The sequence below is a fragment of the Camelus ferus genome, chromosome 2 (genome assembly GCF_009834535.1).
Source record: "Camelus ferus isolate YT-003-E chromosome 2, BCGSAC_Cfer_1.0, whole genome shotgun sequence".
In the NCBI taxonomy this organism is placed as follows: Eukaryota; Metazoa; Chordata; class Mammalia; order Artiodactyla; family Camelidae; genus Camelus; species Camelus ferus.
In genome coordinates, this window is record NC_045697.1 from 84052109 (window position 1) to 84072681 (window position 20573).

At 36.6% G+C, this 20573-nt stretch overlaps 1 protein-coding gene and 1 long non-coding RNA gene across 6 annotated transcripts in view; one reads left to right on the top strand and one right to left on the bottom strand.

Annotated features, from left to right (window-relative positions):
* Positions 1 to 20573, bottom strand: part of LOC106729726 — a 280510-nt gene that overhangs the window by 125087 nt on the left and 134850 nt on the right. For 4 of the 5 annotated variants that reach the window (XR_004313484.1, XR_004313486.1, XR_004313476.1 and 1 more), the window contains exons 6-8: positions 11448 to 11582; positions 11259 to 11328; positions 10511 to 10720 (exon numbers count right to left, since the gene is read on the bottom strand). This is a non-coding gene — a long non-coding RNA (uncharacterized LOC106729726). The remainder of the gene's footprint in view (positions 1 to 10510; positions 10721 to 11258; positions 11329 to 11447; positions 11583 to 20573) is intronic. The other variant, XR_004313487.1, reaches the window with a different exon arrangement.
* SYNPO2 (synaptopodin 2) overlaps positions 1 to 20573 on the top strand; it is a 156559-nt gene that overhangs the window by 99208 nt on the left and 36778 nt on the right.

The following is a 20573-nucleotide window of genomic DNA, read 5'->3' on the forward strand; positions in this document are numbered from 1 at the left end:
GTAGGGGTACTGGCATGGACTTATAAAAGCACACAGTTCTGCCTTTTAGATTTGGGAGTCATCTAGCACTTGGTCAACTGCCCATGCTTGCTGAACACATTTTTCTGAAAGTATATATCAGCTAATTGGGGGAAATTACAAGGCCCTGAACATGGCCCTAAATATATATGGATTTTTAATACCAACACCTCTCTGGCTGGGTCATAGTCTAAACTTTGCTGCCTTTGTGCTGTTCAAAAGTATGCATTTAGCAGGGTGCTCACAGACGAAGCATTCACTATTTGTATTGTTATGACTGGTAAGTAGTGAAGGATATTTTAAAGGCATATTTTCTTTTTGGTGAACCAACAGAAAAGAATTATTTGATCTTGTATATTTATTTATTATCCTTTCTGGTTGGAGATGAGAAAATTTTTCAAGAAAACTTATAGAAATTCAAATTTTTGCTTCTTAGCAGCTGGAGGACTTAAACAAAAGTTTAAACAAACAAGCTTATATGTCTGTGAATTGCTATCTTGTTTTAAATGTCTTAATGTTTTAGTGCCTGCTTAAAAGTTACATCTTATAGAGGATGTAAAGGAACTTGGGAATTGGAGATAAGATCCTGAAGGTCTGCATTAGTCCCAGCTTTGTCACTACCTGTGCAACCTTGACCAGGGATCTTAACCTCTCTGATCTCAGTTATTATCTGCGTAAAAAATAGAGGATGGGCTGTGTTAAATTCCTTCAATCTCTCACAACTCAGGGAGTCTGTTAAGTATTATTTCAGTAAATGGGTAAAAGCCTGAGATTTTAACTTTTTCTTCTCTCCTTTTCTCCCTCCCTCTTTATTTCCTTCTTTTTTTTTTTTCCCTTCTAATTTGTAACATAGTGTGAAGAGGACAGATTCTGGTTGAAATGTAGGTTCAGTGAAATAAATGCAGGCCAGTTTCTGACAGTGTGATCCTGGGCAAGCCACTTATCATCTCAGAGACTTACTTTCTTCTTCTGCAAAATGGACTTAATAGTCCTTGACTCTTCTGGTTGTTGTGAGGGTTAGGCATAATGTATGTATGGCAAATGGTCTAACTATGGTTATTGTTGTTACTAATTTACCACATCAGATAGTAAGGAAATTAAACAAGGTTCCTGTTTTCATGAAGATACAACTTAGGAGTGGAGATCATGTGTTTTCTAATAATTAAAATAAAAGTTATAAATGCCAGAAGAGAATTCAAAGTCATTTTTCATGAGTTCATAGACTGCAGACACTCCTGCCTGGAAGGTAAAGTGGAATAATCAGGCAAAGGGCTTCATGAAGGAGGAGCAGCCATTTTGTCTGGGTTCTGAAGGGAAAATCAGATTTGAAGACAGGATGGATGTTCTGGGAAACCCAGGGTAGAGTCTAAACACAGAGAAGAATTTTCTTCTAATCTACTACTATCTTCAAGCTTCTGCACTGCCTGGTATTTTAAGAGGTTTTGAAGTAGAGATGTTAAATGCCACCGTGTTCTGGCCCAAGAAGTTATATTTCCTCTGAAAGATCTGGTAAGGGAAAAGTTAAAGAGGTTTGGAACATGGCCCGTTAACGGAAAGGAGTGCCAGAATCTGGGTCCACCTGCAGGAAAAGCCAGGCTCCTTTAATAAGCAAATGTAAGAGCACTGGCTGCAGTGTGGCAAGAGCCACCCCATTATCACTCCATCAATCTTTCCTTCCAGGTAGCAAGGTTTGGTGACTTAATGAGGTGATAAGAAGCAAGAAACTGACACATACAGAGGCCAGTCTGGAAGTAGGGGATGTCAGAGGTCATCCTCATTTCAATCTTTCTTTGCTTTTAATGTCAGAGACCTTGCTCATAGGTGAGAGCCCTAGAGTTCGGGTTAATATGGGTTATCTCCACTCTCCTTTTGGCATACCTAAGAAAAGGAAGACTTCTTGATGACTGCCATATAAAATAGGAGACTGCAGAAGACATACACACACACACACAGGTAATGCAAGCCCCAGGGATCGCCACCCTGGATTAATAAAATAGCACAAGCTCATAGTTGCTCACATTACACAAGGTTCCCTTCTAGGCTGTGCGGCGTGGTGCTGAAATGCTGCTTAAAAATTTGTGCTGCTGCCTTCATACCATGGCCATATTTTGGAGCCTATGACCTCATCACTGTCCGAGTTGCCAGGGCTGGATTCCAGGAGAAAGGGGAGGGGAGAAAGGAGGAGGACCGGAGGGAGAGGAAGCAAAGATCAGCAAGTTGAACTAATTAAAACATTTCATTCCACCTTTAGAATTCAATTATATCATTTGCATGGAAGGTCTGTGTCTTCTTGTTCTTTCTCCCTTTTCCCCTCCCTCCCTCCCTTCCTTCTCTCTCAACTGCTGTGGAGACATAAATCTAGAAAATCTCTAAACAACAAAACTCTGAAGTCATTCACTGGGGCACAAGTCTGTTAGGCCTAGGGTTTGAAATGAGTGGAGTGAAGTGAATTTTATGTGAGCTCCCCATTGTAGAATTTTTATTCCACAGTGGTTTTCTTTGTACCCTTACACTTTACTCTCAGTAGGTCAAAAGTCACTCCCATTTCATACCCACCATTTGTTTGTCCTTGACTTTGTGCCCCATAGGGGATGTCATTAACATGTATCTAATGTGATGTGTGCCCCTTGAAATTGTGCACCCTCCTGGCCCTTCCATGTACAGTTAAAGGAAGAATGGATCAATTGGCCAGGAATGAAAAAAAAAAAAAAAAAACGGAAAAGAGAAAGATAAATTGCTTCTTCACCTCAAAATCTTAGATGGAATACAGTCTTTTATATATAAAGCACAAGCACATGTTTATATTCATAAATACTCATGTTTTGATACTGGTTGGTAGATTAGGGACAGATACTGAAATAAAAACAGCTCTTAAATATTTTCCTTAACTAGAAACTCATTGTTCACTGAAGAATTAGTTAAGTGGTTAATCTTACATGGCCATAAATCCCATAGATTATTTAATAGTCTACAGTAGAATGCTGAGTAAATCAAGACAACCTTTATTTACACAAAGTTTAGAGTCACAAGTTACTTGAATCCAGTATACCTGGGAACCAGAGTATTAAAAATACAGAAATGTGGGGGGAAAAGCCATAAAGCTTTTTTAAATTTAATTTTTAATCTTTATCAAAATTACATGTATCTAGTTTAAAGAGTCAAATATTACTAAAAGGCTTGTGATAAAAACCATCAAATCTGGATTTCCCAAAGGGAACATTTTAACCTTTGGCTGTTTTCCTTCTTATTTCTAAGATACACTTACTGTTCTATTTCTTTCTTTAATTGTTCAATTGTAAACATCCTTTTGCTTACCACTATGGAAAATGAAGATCATAGCTTCGTCACCCCTCCCTACTCCTTGCTCACATATTTCCCGTTTGTCCCTCCTCCATCTGCCCAATAGAATTGTGTCATATTTTGATTGAATCAATAGTCAGTGCTTAGATTATGAACCTAAGCATATAGTATGCTATGAGTACTTTTTCATTTCTTTTACCATTTTTTTCACCTTAGAATTAACAGTCATCTTTTCTTTTTAGTTTTCTAAGTATTTGTCATTAACTTAACCCCAAACTCTCTCCATCTGTATAAACAATCCTCCTGATATTTTAAAACATATTAGGAACTCTACGAGTATCGTCTGTTTTGAAGACATCTTTCCTAGAGTCTTCTGACCTGTTCTAATTTGGACTGGTAGCTGTCTTTGCCAGGGACACACCTAGTTCCTGGAATCTTCCTTCTTAATCATCCTAGAGATTACCTTTCCTCTCTCTTGAGTTGATCCCCTGTTTCCTAGATCCCATGTCTCCCTTTTTCTTGTATTTCTTCCTCATTTTCATAGCACTCATCCTCTAGTTGCTTCCTAAGAAAGGGTGATGAAAGCTAAGTTTTTTGAGATCTGGCATTTGACAGTATCTTTATTCTAGCCTCAAACTTCATTGATAATTTATCTAGGTAGAACATTCTAGGCTGGAAATATTTTCTCAGAATTGTAAAGGTATTAGTTTGTATTTTAGTTTCCAGTGTTGTTGTGAAGTCCAAAGCCATTCTGATTTCTTGATCCCTTGTATGTAACTTTTTCTCTTGAAAACTTACAAGTCTTTTTGTGAAATTTCATGATGATGTGTCTTGGTTTGGGTGTATTTTCTACCTGTTGTATGGATCTTTTTAGTTTAGAAAAATTGTCCATCAATTATGGAAAACTTCTTGAATTACTTATTTGATGAATTGAGATAAAACTTATCTCATTCTCTTGTTTTCTGATTCTGAAATTCTATTATTTATACATTGGACCATCAGTATGCATTGCCTAACTTTCTTAGCTTTTCCCCTCTGTTTTCATCTCTTTGTCTTGCTATTTATTTATTTATTCATTTATTTATTTATTGTGGTACTGGGAATTGAACCCAGGACCCCAGGCGTACTAAGCATGTGCTCTACTACTGAGCTGTTTCCCTCCCGCTGTCTTGCTATTTAAACCTGGTAGGTTCTAAGACACTCTAGACAACTTCTTCAACATTATTTTACAAATTCTCTACTGAGCTATTTGTTTCTGCTGAGTTATTTTTAATTGCCAAGAGTCTACCATTGTTTTCTATATCATCCCATTCTGTTTCATGAATTTCGTATCACTCTGGAGATATTAGTGATAGATTATTTGATTTTGTCCTCTCCTGGCATAGTTTGCATGTTTGCTTTTTGCTTGTTTTGGTCTTTATTATAATATATATTTATTTATATATATATAAAATACATAATAGAGGCTTTCCTTTAGAAGACCAATTTCTGGCTATTGGCTCATTGTAGGTGAGTAGGTGGGGCCATTTTTTGGTAAAACCCTAATACCTAATTAACTATCTAATCAGAATCGCATAATCTCCTTCCAGAAGGGTATAAAGTCCAGCTGCCAGAGTTCTGGGAGCCCAGGCAGGAGCGTGGCTGGGGGTGGGGTCTGTCTTAAGATCTAGTAGTTAATCCCTCACTTAAGTAAAAGTGAATGGTAAACCCTATGGTACAGCCACCCTCAAATGTGCTGGTGTCCTATAGGGTGACTAAAGGACATTTGCTTGGCTGTGGGGAATAGGAAATGGTATTGGGAGGTTCTCATGTCTTTTTTTCCCCCTCTAATGTCTTCTTAAATAGCTTTCAATGAGTCTTCCTGTTTTCTTCCCTACCCTCATCCTTGGTTCAAGAAGGAACTGTTCCCACAAATTCCTGAGTCATTAGGGAATTCTACAGAACAAATTATGTTGCTTCTTGGCTTTCTCAATTCCTGACTTTTAGTGTTCTCAGTCACTAAGTCTAAGTCTGCCTGTTTGTAGAACTATTAAAAATCACTTTTCTTCAGAACAAAGCAAGTTTTAAAATAGAAAATAGCTACCTTTGGAAAACAATATGTGCAAATAGCATTGCTGAGAACAATTGTTTGAAATAACACTAACACAAAGTTAGTCTAAGAACACATATCCAGTTGGAACATCTAGCAACCATAGTATATTCCACAAAGATAATAAATTGTTTGATAACAAACAAACAAACAAACAAAAATAACGACCTGGCTCACTCTGTCTGTGGAGGGAAAGGGTGTCTGTGCTTTTGGCCAGATGCCCTGGGGCTCTAGAAAGGCAAAGGTGTCAGCTTCTTTAGCAAGAGGAGGCTCTGAGCTGAGGGTAAGGGGAAGCAGCACAGCAACTCCCTCAAGCCACACTCACCCTGACACTGTCAGTGGTAAAGAATTCAAAACTTAAAGTTAAGACTGAACATGAAGGTGTGACAGTTGACAGCCTAACCATTTGCCTTTTCAAATATGTTACATTATATGAAGACAAAAAAAGATTCTGATGAAGTTGCTCAAGATGGAATCAGAGTGTTCATCAAAAAGAAAGCACAACATTCTTAGGAGCAGACTAAGGTCCTTTAACTAGAATACAAATGATCCACCAAATTTGTGTTTTATTACCCAAATATCACAAAAACTTCTGTCTCTGAAGAAAGCTTTAATATCTGAAATTCCAGGACTACTTCTTTGGCTCTAAGCTCTAGGAATGTTCATGGAAGCCTTGGGGTTAACTGAAAGAAATCATGTGACTGCCAAATTCTTAGGCAGTCTTACAAGGAAAATAAAAGAATGCATACTGGGAAAAAATATGACAGCTTCACAATTTGAGGTACTTATTCCATCAAAAAATGTCAATATTAAAGGAGAAATTAATAAATTGAGACCTAGTGAGCATCACTAGTATCTGTATATAAAATAAAGAATTGAATTTTAGGTAATCCCCCAAAACATGATTGCTGTTAATTTGTAATTTTCTTTATAATCCTTGTAATATTTTATTTTTATAACAGATACATCTGGTAGCAACTGCTCTGTTATGTTAATAGCTTTCCCGTTTAGCTGTGAGAGCTAGAGTAATCTGCTGTAGGCAGCATATTGCAACACACACTGTCTCCCTAATTACTATTTGTCTTTCAATCTACATTTATTATCAACCAAGCTTTTCTCTATTGTATGCTTATAACAATTTTTGTGGCCACCTGGATTATTTCATGTTTCTTTTGATCCCCTAGTGTCTTGCCATGTTGCTTCACTATTTTACTGGGTTTTTAAAAATATTTCATCTGTGGGCTTCTAAGGGTAATGGACATTACATTAGGAAATGCATTTGGCTTTTTGTACCACATAGGAAGATGGTGTATTGTCGGTCCCCTTCTAGATATTTCTCTCTACACACACACACACACACGAAAGGAGATAAGGAGAAGCCAGAAAACTCCTAAAACAAACCAAAAACCCAAAAGTATATGAGAAGGCACACTTCTATTTTACTAGTAACATTTTTAAAAATGGAGGGTATAGGGAGAAAAGTCATAATAAAATATTAAAAAAACAGAAAGTAATACCATTTTTACCAAGAGCTTGGTTTTAAATTATTGAACAATAGAGACTGAATAAAGTGCTTAGGTTTGTATCTAAAGCCTTATTACGGCATAAGCCAAAATCTAGATTTCATAATGTTCCGTTTATCATTTTATTAGCAAACAGTTGCACTACTCAGAACCAAATCCGTAATTCAGTTTGGATTTTGTAAAGCACAGCACAATACTGTACTGATCACCAGCATCAGGCTACCCATGGCCTGGATCTTCTTCGTGCTTCTATCTTAGCTCTTAATGCAGGAGTGTCAGTTCATATTTCCTCCAGTCATAGCTTCCTATTTTAATCTGGATTTCAATTATTTAACACTGATTTTGGGGTACAGACAGAACATCTAGCTTACGTACTTTTAAGCTGATGCTATATATAGATGATGCTAACAACATCATCTCAGACTTTTGCTGTGCGTATTTTGTTTCAAGGAATATCAACTTGTCAAGTGTAAGTGTGTTAAAAAAGGAATCTGTGGGAATGGATCTTAGATGTAGACTCAAGCACAAGAAACTTCTTTCCACACTCTTATTAATGACAAGTAGATTTAGTCCATCAACTATAATTGTAGCCCATGGAGAATTTGTAGGAGATATCATTATGAGAGAGAGAGAGAAGGAGGAAGAGTGAGAGGAGGAAGGAAGAGGGGGAAGAGAATGGAGGAAAGGGAAAGAAAGAGGGGAGAGGAAGGAGAGACAAATAAATGAAACTCAGAAATGGGAGACTAAATTTTGCAGCAGACAATGCAACAGCTTTCCACTTCTTGAGCTCTATTTAAGAACTCTGCCATAAACATCTCCATATTTTTTCAGAGTTCAGCACCTTGCACATACTACATGCTTAATACATAATTTGTTGTTGGATTAGGTCAGTCATCATGGGTTTAGTGCCTCTCTCACTCTGGGTCCTGGTGATTCTCTGTTTATCAGGGCATGCCATATAACCAACCTTTTAAGGTGGAGGTTCACTTGCCAAGTTCTTCCTGGTCTCGGGGCAAGTCTGGGGAAGGCAAGCCCAGAACAAGACCTGCTCCTGGAGACACTTGGTGAATGGCTGAATGACTTCAAAACTAAGGCTTTTTATTTCTCTCTGAAGCAAATCCAAATGAAAGCAAGTCTTAGCAAATACAAATGTGATCAAACAGTAACAGAGATGTTGTGCTGAACCATTTCTTTGGAAAAAATTGGTGATTTTGTATTTTCATTCAAATCCAAATTGTTTAATGGGAAGAGGAGGAGATTCAATATTGCTTACATTTTCTTTTACAAACAATTTGTAAAATCAGTAAAGTCCTCATCTCAAGAAATTAATGTTTTTTTCCCCTTTAAAAGCATAATTTATACAGGCTGTTGTGTAGTTTGCTTGAGTTACACCAAATGTTTTTATACTGAACTTTAACCCATTAAAATACTTTAATATATTTATCTGCCATTTGACTATTCTATTTCCTTCAAATAGTAGAAGATGCCATATTATGCTCAACTAATTTAATTAATGTGGAGATAATTTTTCCTATAAAACAAGACTTGGTAATTCCATTTCTTTGCTTCAGGCTTATGTAATAATAGAGGGGAAATGGAAATTTCATCATATTTGATTTCAAATGAAAATCAAGAACAATTGGAAATCCCTTGTCTTCATCATGTTAAAATTTATGACCAGTTAGGGAATAAAAATTATCGCTAAAGTAAATCAAAATTTGAATGTGTTGTTATATTTGCATTGTACATTTAGCACAAATATTGTCAAATGGTACTTGAAGTTTTTATATGGCTGGAAGCTACACAAAATATTTTTGAAGAGTTAGTTATTTGCCTGCTTGGGGATAAAATCTGGGTTATAATTTTTCCCCATAAGCAGGTGTTAGCAGCACTTTAGCTTGCATTATGTTCACCACTTCTAATCCAGGAAGTCTTGGCTTTGGAACATCTTTGTTTTCAGAACCACAAAAATTATATAGTTAAAATAAAAGGACATGAAAAAAATTAAAATAATTATCATAAACTCATCTTCCAGTCTTCCTAAAAAGTATGGTTATTTGAAGCTCTAAAGAATTAATAATATGGTTGCTTGGAAGAAAGTCACTCAGTAAAGATCTGCCTTCTTATCACACACACACAGACACACAGACACACACACACAGAGAAATGGTTGGCCCCCAACATATTTCCTTAAAGTAATCTATAGAAAATAATGCCAGGTTGTGTCAAAGAACAGGTCTCAGGGTCCCATGGGGAGTTCGTTAAAAATGCAGATACACATGTCCCAGCCCCTAAGATTTGTTTTTTTGTGGAAGAAAGGGGAGTAGAAACTGGGTTTCTGCATTTTGGAAGTCCTCTCCAGAGAGTCTTAAAACCTTCCCAAAGGTTACAAACCACCATCCTATGAGGTCATCACTGCATGATGAGCCTTTAGTACAGTTCAGCCTTGAACCCTAATGTGTATATGAATTCCCAGGGGACCTCAAAATGCAGGTGCTGGTTCATCTGGTTCAGGGCTGGGATTCTGTGGTTCTAACAAGTCCCCATGTGGTTCCAATGCTGTGTATCTGTGACCCTCACTTTGAAGAGCAAAGATGGGATTTCTCTAGCAGGTTTGTAGGTGAGCTAACTGGCATTTGTTTTGAAGCACTCTGCGAGCTACTGTAGTATTTGTGGGAGGCAGCGTTGTGTTGTGAAAAGCTAGTTCATCCAACAAGCACTGACTGAGCGTTCACTGTGTGTAGGTTTTTAGGCCCTTGCGCCCTGATTCCCCGTCATTTCTCCTCATCAGGCTGACATTTATTTGTCCTTTAGAAAACATACCTCCTCCAATAATCCTTGGTGGTACGACCCTGCTGTGTGCTCCCACTGCCTGCTGTGTTAACGTTAATTATAGCAGTTATCACCTTGGGTTATACTTAACTACATACTTATCTATCTTAGAATATAAACGTCTTGAGGGCAGTACTTTGGACTGCAGAATGCCATAGGTCACATGAAAGACAGTCAGTGAATATGCAGGAAAATCACCTAACTAATTAATGAAATAACATAACCCAAGGAAAGCCTCAAGCTCCAACTCTATTTCCTTTGTAAATTCAACACAGACCTCCAGCTAGGTGGGAAGAGAGAGTAGCTGAGGGCTCTTGCCTGCCTCTGCAAGGCTCTCCTTGGCTGGCGCTGGCCCAGAATTTTTTGGCAAGATGGTGACATTCATGTAGGCTCTCCTCAATCAGAAATAAATAGGAGAAGTATTCGTCAGCCCCAGCAGGGAGTATGACTGGTTTTAAAACGCATCAACAGAACACTTACTTGGGCAGAGAGGACACTTGGCATGACCCTGATTTCCCTTCTTGAAGTATGGGACTTGGAGATCCACTGTCACAGCCTAGCTCAGCCCCGTGGGCGTGACAAGGCGGGCAGAGCACGCAGGAAGGAGCTGCAGCAGCAGCAGCACCTGCGGCAGTGCCTCTGCCCCGGTGCCTTGTGCCGCTTCTGCTCATGTGCTTATCTCCATAAATTGCAGCCAAGCCCACATTTAGTCAAGTTTTATGTTTTACTGGTTGTCTTGTGACCTTACCTCTCATGGGGCCGGGGGAATGATGGCGAAATGGAGTGATTGGCAGGAGCAGCTGCAGAGTTGCTTATTGAGTCATGGTGTGGCCATCTCCTTTGCTGGGGAAAACTCAGGTTATCTCTGATGTCCAACATTCAAGAGGACTTATTCTTTTCCTCAAATACACTGGAAATTTCTCATTGATCACATGATACTTTTGTAGTAATCTCAAACCTAGAAGAGACAACAAAGAAAGAATAAGTAGAAAGTGGTAGGCTTTGGAATGACTGGTACTGAGGGAAGTTGAGATGGACATTTAGGTAAAATTCAATTTCCTCATATTGACATTTATTCAGCACCTATTTATTGCATGCCTGTACGTGCAAGGCATACAACGGGTTGTAAAAGACAGAAAGATCTTCATATTGCAGTCACAGCTCTCAATGAATTTCAACTAGCTAGTAGCTTGAAAACTGAATGGGAGCTATTTTAAAAACACCCTTGACATTCCAGCCCAGTGAAGATTTTCTTCTTCCCTTTGTCCTTCTCTCTACAGACAACGGACTGTTCACCTCTCCATTTAGTCTGAATTCATGGTTGATTTCAGGCGTTATCTCTCAGCCCACAGCTCTTAAAATCATCCCTTCCTGGCTACTGTCCACCTTTCTTCCCCAAGTTGGACCTTACTTCTGTTTGCCTTTGCATTACCTTTGATTGAATTTCCTCTTCTCAAACTCAGATACCCAAGAGGCCAAGGACGCTTATCACATACCCTTTAGATGAGTAGTTCTCAAAGTGTGGTCTGCAGACCTCCAGAGGTCTCTGAGATGCTTTCAGGAGATCTGTGAGGTCAAAATGATTTTCATAACAGTACTAAGACATTGTCTCATTCACTGTGTTGCAGTTTGCACTGATGGTGTAAGATGGATGACACCTTAGCATTTGAGGCAGTGACACATACCTGTACTAGGAGTTGTTGTATTCCTCACTGTCACTATTTGACTTAACAAGATGCTGGTTTCAAGTAAGGATGTCCTTGATGAAGCAGTAAAAGTTTGCATTTTATTAAATCTCGAGCACACATTTTTCTAATATTCTGCAAGACAAAATGAACATACATATAAAGCACTTTGTCTTGAGCAATCACTTGTACAGTTTTTTGAATTCCAAGCTCAGTTAGTCATTTTTCTTCATGGAACATTTTTACTTTAAAGAATGACTGACAGACAAACTATGGTTATTCAGACTTGGGTATTTAGCAGACATCTTCTAGAAAATGAGCAAAGTGAACCTGAGCCTGTCACTTCAAGGAAAACAACAGACAGTCTGAGCTTTCATGAGAAAATTAGAAAGTTGCACCTGCAACCATGAATTTGACAGCATCTCAATACTTATAGACTTCTTTGATGAGATCATTGATGATACTAAAGAGTGTGATTTTATATACTGTATGGTGAAATGTGTCAACATAGGCAGAAAACTCTGTGATATAAATCACAGCAATATATTTTTGGATTCATGTTCAAGAGTAATGGAAATAAAAACAAAAATAAACATGGGGCCTAATTAAACTTAAAATCTTTTGCACAGAAAAGGAAACCATAAACAAAACAAAAATACAACCTATGGAATGGGAGAAAATATTTGCAAATGATGCAACTGACAAGGGATTAATTTCCAAAACGTACAAGCAGCTCACACAGCTCAATACTAAAAAAAACCCCAACTCAATCAAAAAACGGGCAGAAGCTCTAAATAGACATTTCTCCAATGAAGACATACAGATGGCCAACAGGCACATGAAAAGATGTTCAACATCAATTATTTGAGAAATGCAAATCAAAACTATAATAAGGTATCACCTCACATTGGTCAGAAGGACCATTGTCAAAAAGTCTACAAATAATACATGCTAGAGACGGTGTGGAGAAAAAGGAACCCTCCTACACTATTGGTGGGAATGTAAACTGGTGCAGCCACTATGGAGAACAGTATGGAGGTTCTTTTAAAAACTAGAGTTATCATATGATCCAGCAATCCCACTCCTGGGCATATATTCTGGAGAGAACTCTAATCTGAAAAGACGCATGCATCCCAATGTTCATAGCAGCACTATTTACAATAGCCAAGACACAGAAGCAACTTTAATGTCCACTGAAAGATGAATGAATAAAGGAAACATGGTATGTATGCGGCACACTGCTCAGACATAAAAAGGAATGAAATAATGTCATTTGCAACAACATAGATGGACCTAAAGATTATCATACTAAGTGAAATACGTCAGTCAGAGAAAAACAAACATAATATATCACTTATATGTGAAATCTAAAAAAATGACACAAACGAACTTATTTACAAAATAGAAAGACTCATAGACATAGAAAACAAACTTATGGTTACCGAGGGGGAAAGATAAATTGGGAGTTTGGGATTAACAGATACAAACTACCATGTACAGAAAAGAGAAACAACTAGTTGCTACTGTATAGCACAGGGAACTATATTCAATGGCTTGTAGTAACCTGTAATGAAAAAGAATATGTATGTGTATATATACATATATGTGTGTGTGTGTGTGTGTGTGTGTGTGTGTGTGTATATATATATGTATAACTGAATCACTATGCTGTATACCAGAAATTAATACAACAATGTAAATAAAAAACAAAAATATATAAGGGAGAAGAAAAAAGAAAGTTGCACCTGCCACTGTGAATTTGACAGCATCTCAGTACTTAAAAAGGCTGGTCTGATGAGATCATTGATGACATTAAGGAATGTGATTTTGTCTATTGTATGATGAAATATGTCAACATTTGGAAGATCAGCTAACTCAGTGAATCAATATTTTTCAAATGACTAGTGTGTGATGAAACAGAATCATGCATATGTGAAAGATCCATCCAAAGTACAAAATAAACTAATGGAAGTATGAAAAGTTCATGACTATGGTTTCAGATTCCACATTGCAGCTTTAGAAACTGTCACTTACTGAATTCGATGTAGTATCAAAGAATATTCAAAATTATCTGAAAAGGTTATTAAAATACTCCTAGCTTTTCTAACTATGTATCTGTGTGAGTCTAGATCTTCTTCTATTTCAGTCAACACAATGTAACACAACAGAATGAATACAGAAGCACATATGAGAATTCAGCTGTCTTCTATTAAGCTCAGACATCACAGAGATTTACAGAAATGGAAAACCATGTTACTGTTTTCATTAAATTATCTTACTGTTAGAAAACATGGTTATTTTTCATAAAACATTTGTGTCAACATATTGTTATTTTATTTTAAAATTAATTAAAAAACAGAAATTTTAAATGTCTTACTTTTTATTTCTGACATGGTAAATAACAATAGAACCCACAAGAACAAAAAGCCCTCAATTATTTTTGAGAGGGTTAGTGGGTCCTAAGACCATTTGAGACATTTGAGAATTGCTGCTTTAGATCACACACTCTTATACACTGATGATGGACTAAAGGAAATTCCAGTTAACTAAAACTTTGGAGATCATTTAAATCAGCCCTTCCCAGAAAGGGCATAGTCCTTGATTAACATTCCTGCCCCTGTACCAGCATGTCTAGAGCTATAGAAAAACAGGTACATTTTCTGGGTACATGAGACATATTCAGTGTCTGAAATGAAACCATTTCAGTAAACACACCAATAGAAGCAAAGTATTTAGGACCTCAGATTATGAATTTTAATCTACTTCCCTCACTTCATTAATGTGGCATTGCCTCAAATTTAGTTCTACCTTTAAATAGCAAAACTTCTATTTTAGCTGTTTGGAATGGTAATCTTTCTAAAAGGTGTCACATGTTAAACTGCATCTAATCCATCTACTAAGATGATTTAAACATTTTAAATGACTTGTGATCATTATTATTGATGCCTATTATTTTTCTCAGATACAGTAGAGGCACTAAGTTCCATTGAGCATGTGAGAGTTTTTTACACTTCCATTAAATGATGCCAGTATTCTTTTTTTTTTTTTAAGGTTTTCATGAGTTTTTAAATGTTGGCTTTTACTTCCTTGCTTAATACAGCTGTATTAACTGTAACATCTTCCTTTATACAGGGTGCATGTTTGTTTCTCCATTTCTTATTTTTTGTAAACCAAATTAAAGAAGCTTATTAGAATTGTACAAAATTGGGCAAAGAGACTGAAAAAGGATTCCAGACACAGTGATGTACAGAAATTTTTGTGAACTTTATTTTTTACTATATTTTGACCACTCAAGAAGACTGAGTTGAGCTTACTTATAGGCTTTTTAGATAACTAAATTCTTAATAGAGGAGGTATTACAGCATAGTAATCATTTGGTTAATAGTTGGGTGTGCAGTTAATAAATATAACCAGAGGTTTGAGAAACCCAAACAGTGAGTTCTAGTTCTGCTCTCTTTTCTGAGTAATCCTGATTATACTGGCTACTTATTTATCTAATCTTTTAGGTTTCACATGTGCTTTTTTAATGAGGTCTTTAAAAAGTTTTTCTTTCATATTCTGTGTAAATGTTTATAAAAAGAATCTGCCTGTAGTTCAAAGCCTCTGGACAGTCTTTCACAATTTAATCCAACAAAAGAGCAGACAGGGACATGTCCTACATAGGCTCTGGTCCATCAGTGCTTTTCTGAAAGAGCTGGGATGTTTACATTCTTAGGAAGGAAAGAAGAGCAGAGAATACCATTCCATATTTGTACTTGTTGGTTTTCTAGCATCATGGTGGCTGCTTTGTAACGGCTCATAGCAGTTATACTGCGGCATTGTTTCTGCCTGTGGAATCACACTGGTATGCAGATTCTTAAGTATGCAGCCCCATGGATTAGGGCCTTCATTCCTGTCAAAGAGAGTTATTTACTCTGGGAATCCTTCCAAAGTTGCTACCAGGAAAGCTTTTTACTTTTATGGCAACTTGGTCCCTAAGGATAAAGAGAATCATCCTAGAAAAAGGAAAACTTTTTGCCCAGTATCTGGAAGTATATTAGTAACCAGAGCAGAAAATTCATAGTCTTCAAAAGTCAACCTGAGAACAGATTATTGAGCTTGAATTGAGGAATTCAGTATAGAATAACCGAAAAATTCTAATGTCTACTTGTATTTGCATCCATGACCTGACTTGAATATACAGTGTAAGAATTATTTTCACTATGTAGACAATTTGTATAATTGAATTTCTTGTTCAATTTTTTATATTTATCAATGTGCTAATGGAGAAAAGCCTCACTTCATTTTAGGAATTATCTATTCTCCTTTTAGAATGTTTGTCTAGACAACAGTACGGGTTTTTGATCATCATTTCACTTTATTCCTTCTAAGTTCTTCACAAAGCTTTTAGTTCTTTCATATTGAGTCTTAGTATGTACTTTACAATGGTTTTTCTGAACTTCCTTCATTGTCCACAAGTTTTAGTCCCCCTCTGCCTTTCCTCCTTTATTCTTAGCAGACAGTGACCTCATACAATTTATCTAAGTTCCTGCACGGTCTCTCCTGTCTATCTTAAAATATCAGCATCTGTGTCCATCTTTTTTTCTTTTCTGTATTTGAGAAATAGTTGCCCTTTTGCTGTTTGTCCTTTTTTACCATCCATGTTTGCCCTTAATTCTATCTTTCTGTATCAGTTCAGGGTTCATTTGCAGAAAATAGAAACCTCTCTCGTTATTTTAGTGAGAAAAGGAATGGAAGAAGTACTTGTAGAACCGTTGAAAGATCTGGAAAAGCACATTTTAGGTAGGGCCTCCAAAAATGACTTCAAACAACACTGCAGAACTGGCACGAGGGATTGGCAACACTGGCCACAATCAGGAAGCTGAGAAGTCAGAAGGCTAATGGGCCAGCCCAGTGCCAGGTCCAGGGTTACACACCTTAGCTGTGATCTGAGATGAAGGAGCTGCCAGGAAAACTGCTGCATCCAGAGTAAAATCATCTCCCAGATCTGCACCAGCAAGATGGAGGCCTCATAGTCTGATGCCTCTCTCCAATTAATTCAGTGTCAAAACAAGTTTCTTGTCAGGTACACCTGCTTGCTGGGATTATATCACCCCCAGAACACTAGTTGAAGGAGAGTCTGGGAAAGGTTATTTTATCTTTTAAGCCTCTGTTTCAAAGAAGGCACATTCAAAGGGGCTTGGGACAAAAGTTGAGCAATGCAATCAACTCTGCTACAGTCTTCCCCACTGACTTTTGATTTACTCAGTTATTAGTTATATTTCTTATGTATTTATCCCATGGCCTAGATATTTTCTCAAGTCTTGTTTTTCACTTTACTGTTTGAATTTCTGCACTAAATTCCAGGATGCTTTTTGCTTCCTACAATTAAGATTTTCCTTGGGTTATTACTATTTTTATTCCATCGTGTTCTGGTCCTTGTTGTTTTCTTTTGCCTTATCATCCTGAAACTGTTATATTTCTACTTACTATTGACTTCCAAAAATATTTTACCACTGTAAACATGAATTCCTAACAACTTGTAAACTCAGTTTTGCTACTAGGAAACTCTCCATCAAGGGCTGAGTTTGGAGCTCAGGATCTAGAGAGCAAGCCCATTAAAAGTGGGACTCATTTACTTACTTCTAAAACTTTAACCATCATCATTGCTCTTGCAATGACCATTCTGACCATTTCTCTAGATAGTTGAGGAATACAGACCTACGTTTTCAGTTTAAGAGCCAGTTGGAGTGAGGGAATGCTTATTAAATCTTGTCTCACAGGTTTGAGGGAAGTTTTGTCAAAGGCCTGAAGTGGAAAATCAAGGAAGGGGTGGGGCTTCAGAAAGGGCAACTAGATCACGGACCACTTTCCAGCCTCTATCAAAATGTTTTTACTTGTTGTCTGAGATCATGTCACTCATCCTGTCTTAGTTATCTCAAGGTCCCAAGACTTTATTTTATGGATTAAGGACAGCCCTACATGGGATAGGCTAATTTATGCTAATTTCCTCTTTCTTTTTCATGTAATTTTAATACATACAGTACTGGAACATAAGGAGGAGATTGTCTTGGTTCTACCACTTTGACATCTTCCAAGAGGACTTGTCAATGAATTGTATGTGAAAATGCAGCCCATGAGACAAGATTTAGTTTCACTAATAGGAATCTGACATGATTGATATGTCACATATACCACACAAAATAGTTTAAGTACAAGATTCTATGAGAACTCAAATCTGATACTTGTTTTCTAGTAAGTTCTGGAAGAGTTGGAAATGAAGCAATAATAAGTTAATAGAAAAGGAATTTTTTTCACTTTACCAGGGAATTATTTATCATAAAAATAAATGAGAATAGCTGACACTATTCTTAGATTTAGTCTATGAAATGATAATAATACTGTTAAATTTCTCAAAGAAGCCTTAACTTTGCATTCAGTAAAATAAATCTTTCCTGATATGGATCAAGAGGCTGTAAGCAATAGAACATAATATTTATACTTACATTACCAATATCTCTCTTAGATATATGGCCTGATTAAACTGAGACACTGAAAGGGAATATAGTATTTATGGATAGAAACTCGCTCATCTGACAAATGTATTAGGTGTGGAATGAGGACTCTTAAAGGAATGTTTTCAAAGAAAAGGAATTATATCACATGCTCACATAGGTGTGTTGTATCAAATTACAGTTTGCCAAAGATGATTTTATTCAATTTTGAATTTGTAACATTCTGGGTCACAATACTGACTATTCTCCAATCTCTAAGGAATATTTCATATATAACTCTTAATAAAAGAGGAAGAAGAAAACAAAATAAACAAAATCTGTCTTTCCCAAAACTGGTTTATGGACTGACTAGGCAAGTTTCTGTCACCTCTACCTGGTCCCTTCCGTTTCCTCCCTGACTTCACTCACCACATGTCAACTGTTGTTACACTTCTCTCTCTCTTCACTCTAGGGCTCATGGTAGACAATTTAGATTGTTGACTAGGGAGGCAGTGTGTGTAATGGTTAAAAACACAAGCTCTAGAGTCAGAATCCCTGGGTTCAAATTCTGGCCCTAACTCTGTGATTTTAGGGAAGGTGCATAACTTGAGTCTCTGAGTCCTGAGTCTCTGTTTTCCTATCCATAAAATGAAAGTACTGGCAGTCCATCTGAGTGTATACAAGTGGAAGTACATTTATACTTCTCATTAAGGTTTTATAGAGATAAACGGTATAAGGATGTAAAAGGCTTAGCATAGCAAGTGCTCAATAAAAATAAGCCACTAAAATTTAAATATTTGTATTATTACTTGTGCTGGGAAACATAATAGGCTTGTCTTCCTCCATCTTTCAGTTATAAAATATGTACTTGCTGAGGAAAAGACAGATAGAACATTATTTATCTTAGATTATGATGAGATAATACCGAGTATGTGAATAGAAACAAAAATATTTTATAGCTTTTCTTTTTACTTGGCATGTTCCTTTTGTGTGTGTGTGTGTGTGTCTGTGTGTGTAGGAAGTTAATGCATTCTAATTCACTAGTCCCTTCTTACTAGAAATCAATGCATTCTTATTCACTAGTCAATTCATTCTTACTCAGTAGTCCCTTCTTGAGTCACTAGTCACTAGCTCCTTTATGAGCTGTGTGTGCATCATGGAACTTAACACATATTATTTTTAATCCTTATTAACCATCTGGAGAGATCAAATTTATTAGTTCTATTTTACACTTTGGAAAGCTAGAGCTTAAGGATGTAATGTAACTCATCTATGTTCAGACAGTTAGTAAGCATGGGAGCCACACAATTGAAACCTATGTCTTCTTTCATCAGAGTTGGTGTTCTTTTCTACTAGGACATGTATTTTATGAATCTAGGACTAATCACCTTTGGAGAAGACTGGTTGATAATTTCAATGATAGAGATTCAACATTATAAATACTAATGATTTTTATGTCCAAACTTACTCTTATTACTGACAATGTATTTCATTTTAACAAGTAAGAATGTTTTCAGGAGATAGAATTTTTACTTGGATACATAATAATGCACAATTATACAAATTATAAAAATGCACAATTATACACAATATAAGGTAAAAATCTTTTGTACCCTCATAAATTTTTATTCTTCAAAATATACCTATGAACAGCACCATATTGGTGAAGTTGGCAAGGGGTATATGGGGGCATAATTGACCATGGCATACAACCTTGAAATGGAGAAAGAGTAGTCCTTTGGAAAAGCGTTTGTGGCAAGGAAAGTATCACCATATGAACATGGTTCTTGAAGGAAAAATATTTCCTACTGTTCAGACAAATGCAAAAGGTCAGCTAAACACTATCACAGCAGTTGATGCTGAATGCTGACCTCAGACTGCATGCTCTGAAGGAATGCTAATGACTCCTACCGCAGTGCTTTTGCTTATTTGGCTACCGCTAAAAGCTCCACTTGACAAGCATAATGATGAACTACACTTTTCCCATCAAACAACACATGTTTGGATGATAGACAGCTCTGCTGAGTTGGGGATTTGTTTATTTTCCAAGAACCAATTTTTCATCTTGCTCTACAAACCCATGAAGCTGCTTAAAACTCACACAATTTATTGCTGATAAATGGAACCCCTGCTGCAAGATTAGGCCTTAGGGGGTACAGGGTAAAATGACACATCTGTTTTATCAACATAAAACCTCTTTAGTCCTCCAAAGGATTAATTTTCTGTTTGTATTCTAGTACATCTCACTCCACTGACTGAATGGTTTTATGCTTCAAAAATATGCTTTATTATCTACCTAATCTTACTTTATTAAAAATATTAAATAAATTTAAATGAATGAAATGTGAATAATTCTATCCCTAACTTAAATGTTCATTGTTGAGTACTATTTTATCCTTGACTTATTAGTAACTCTCTCATGACTCTTTATTTTAATAATTCCATTCAAGACAACAAAATAAATATATCTGGCAGTCAGTAAACAGATATTTTTCAAAACTGGATGAATATTCTCTTTCCCATTGCTTTTGTTGCTTCCTTGGAAATATTGAGTTCATTTAATTTTTACAATAAATTAGCATGTTCTTTCAAAACAAAAGGAATGAGATTGTTCAGAAAAGGGGGAGGCCTTCTATATAGATTACAGTTTGTG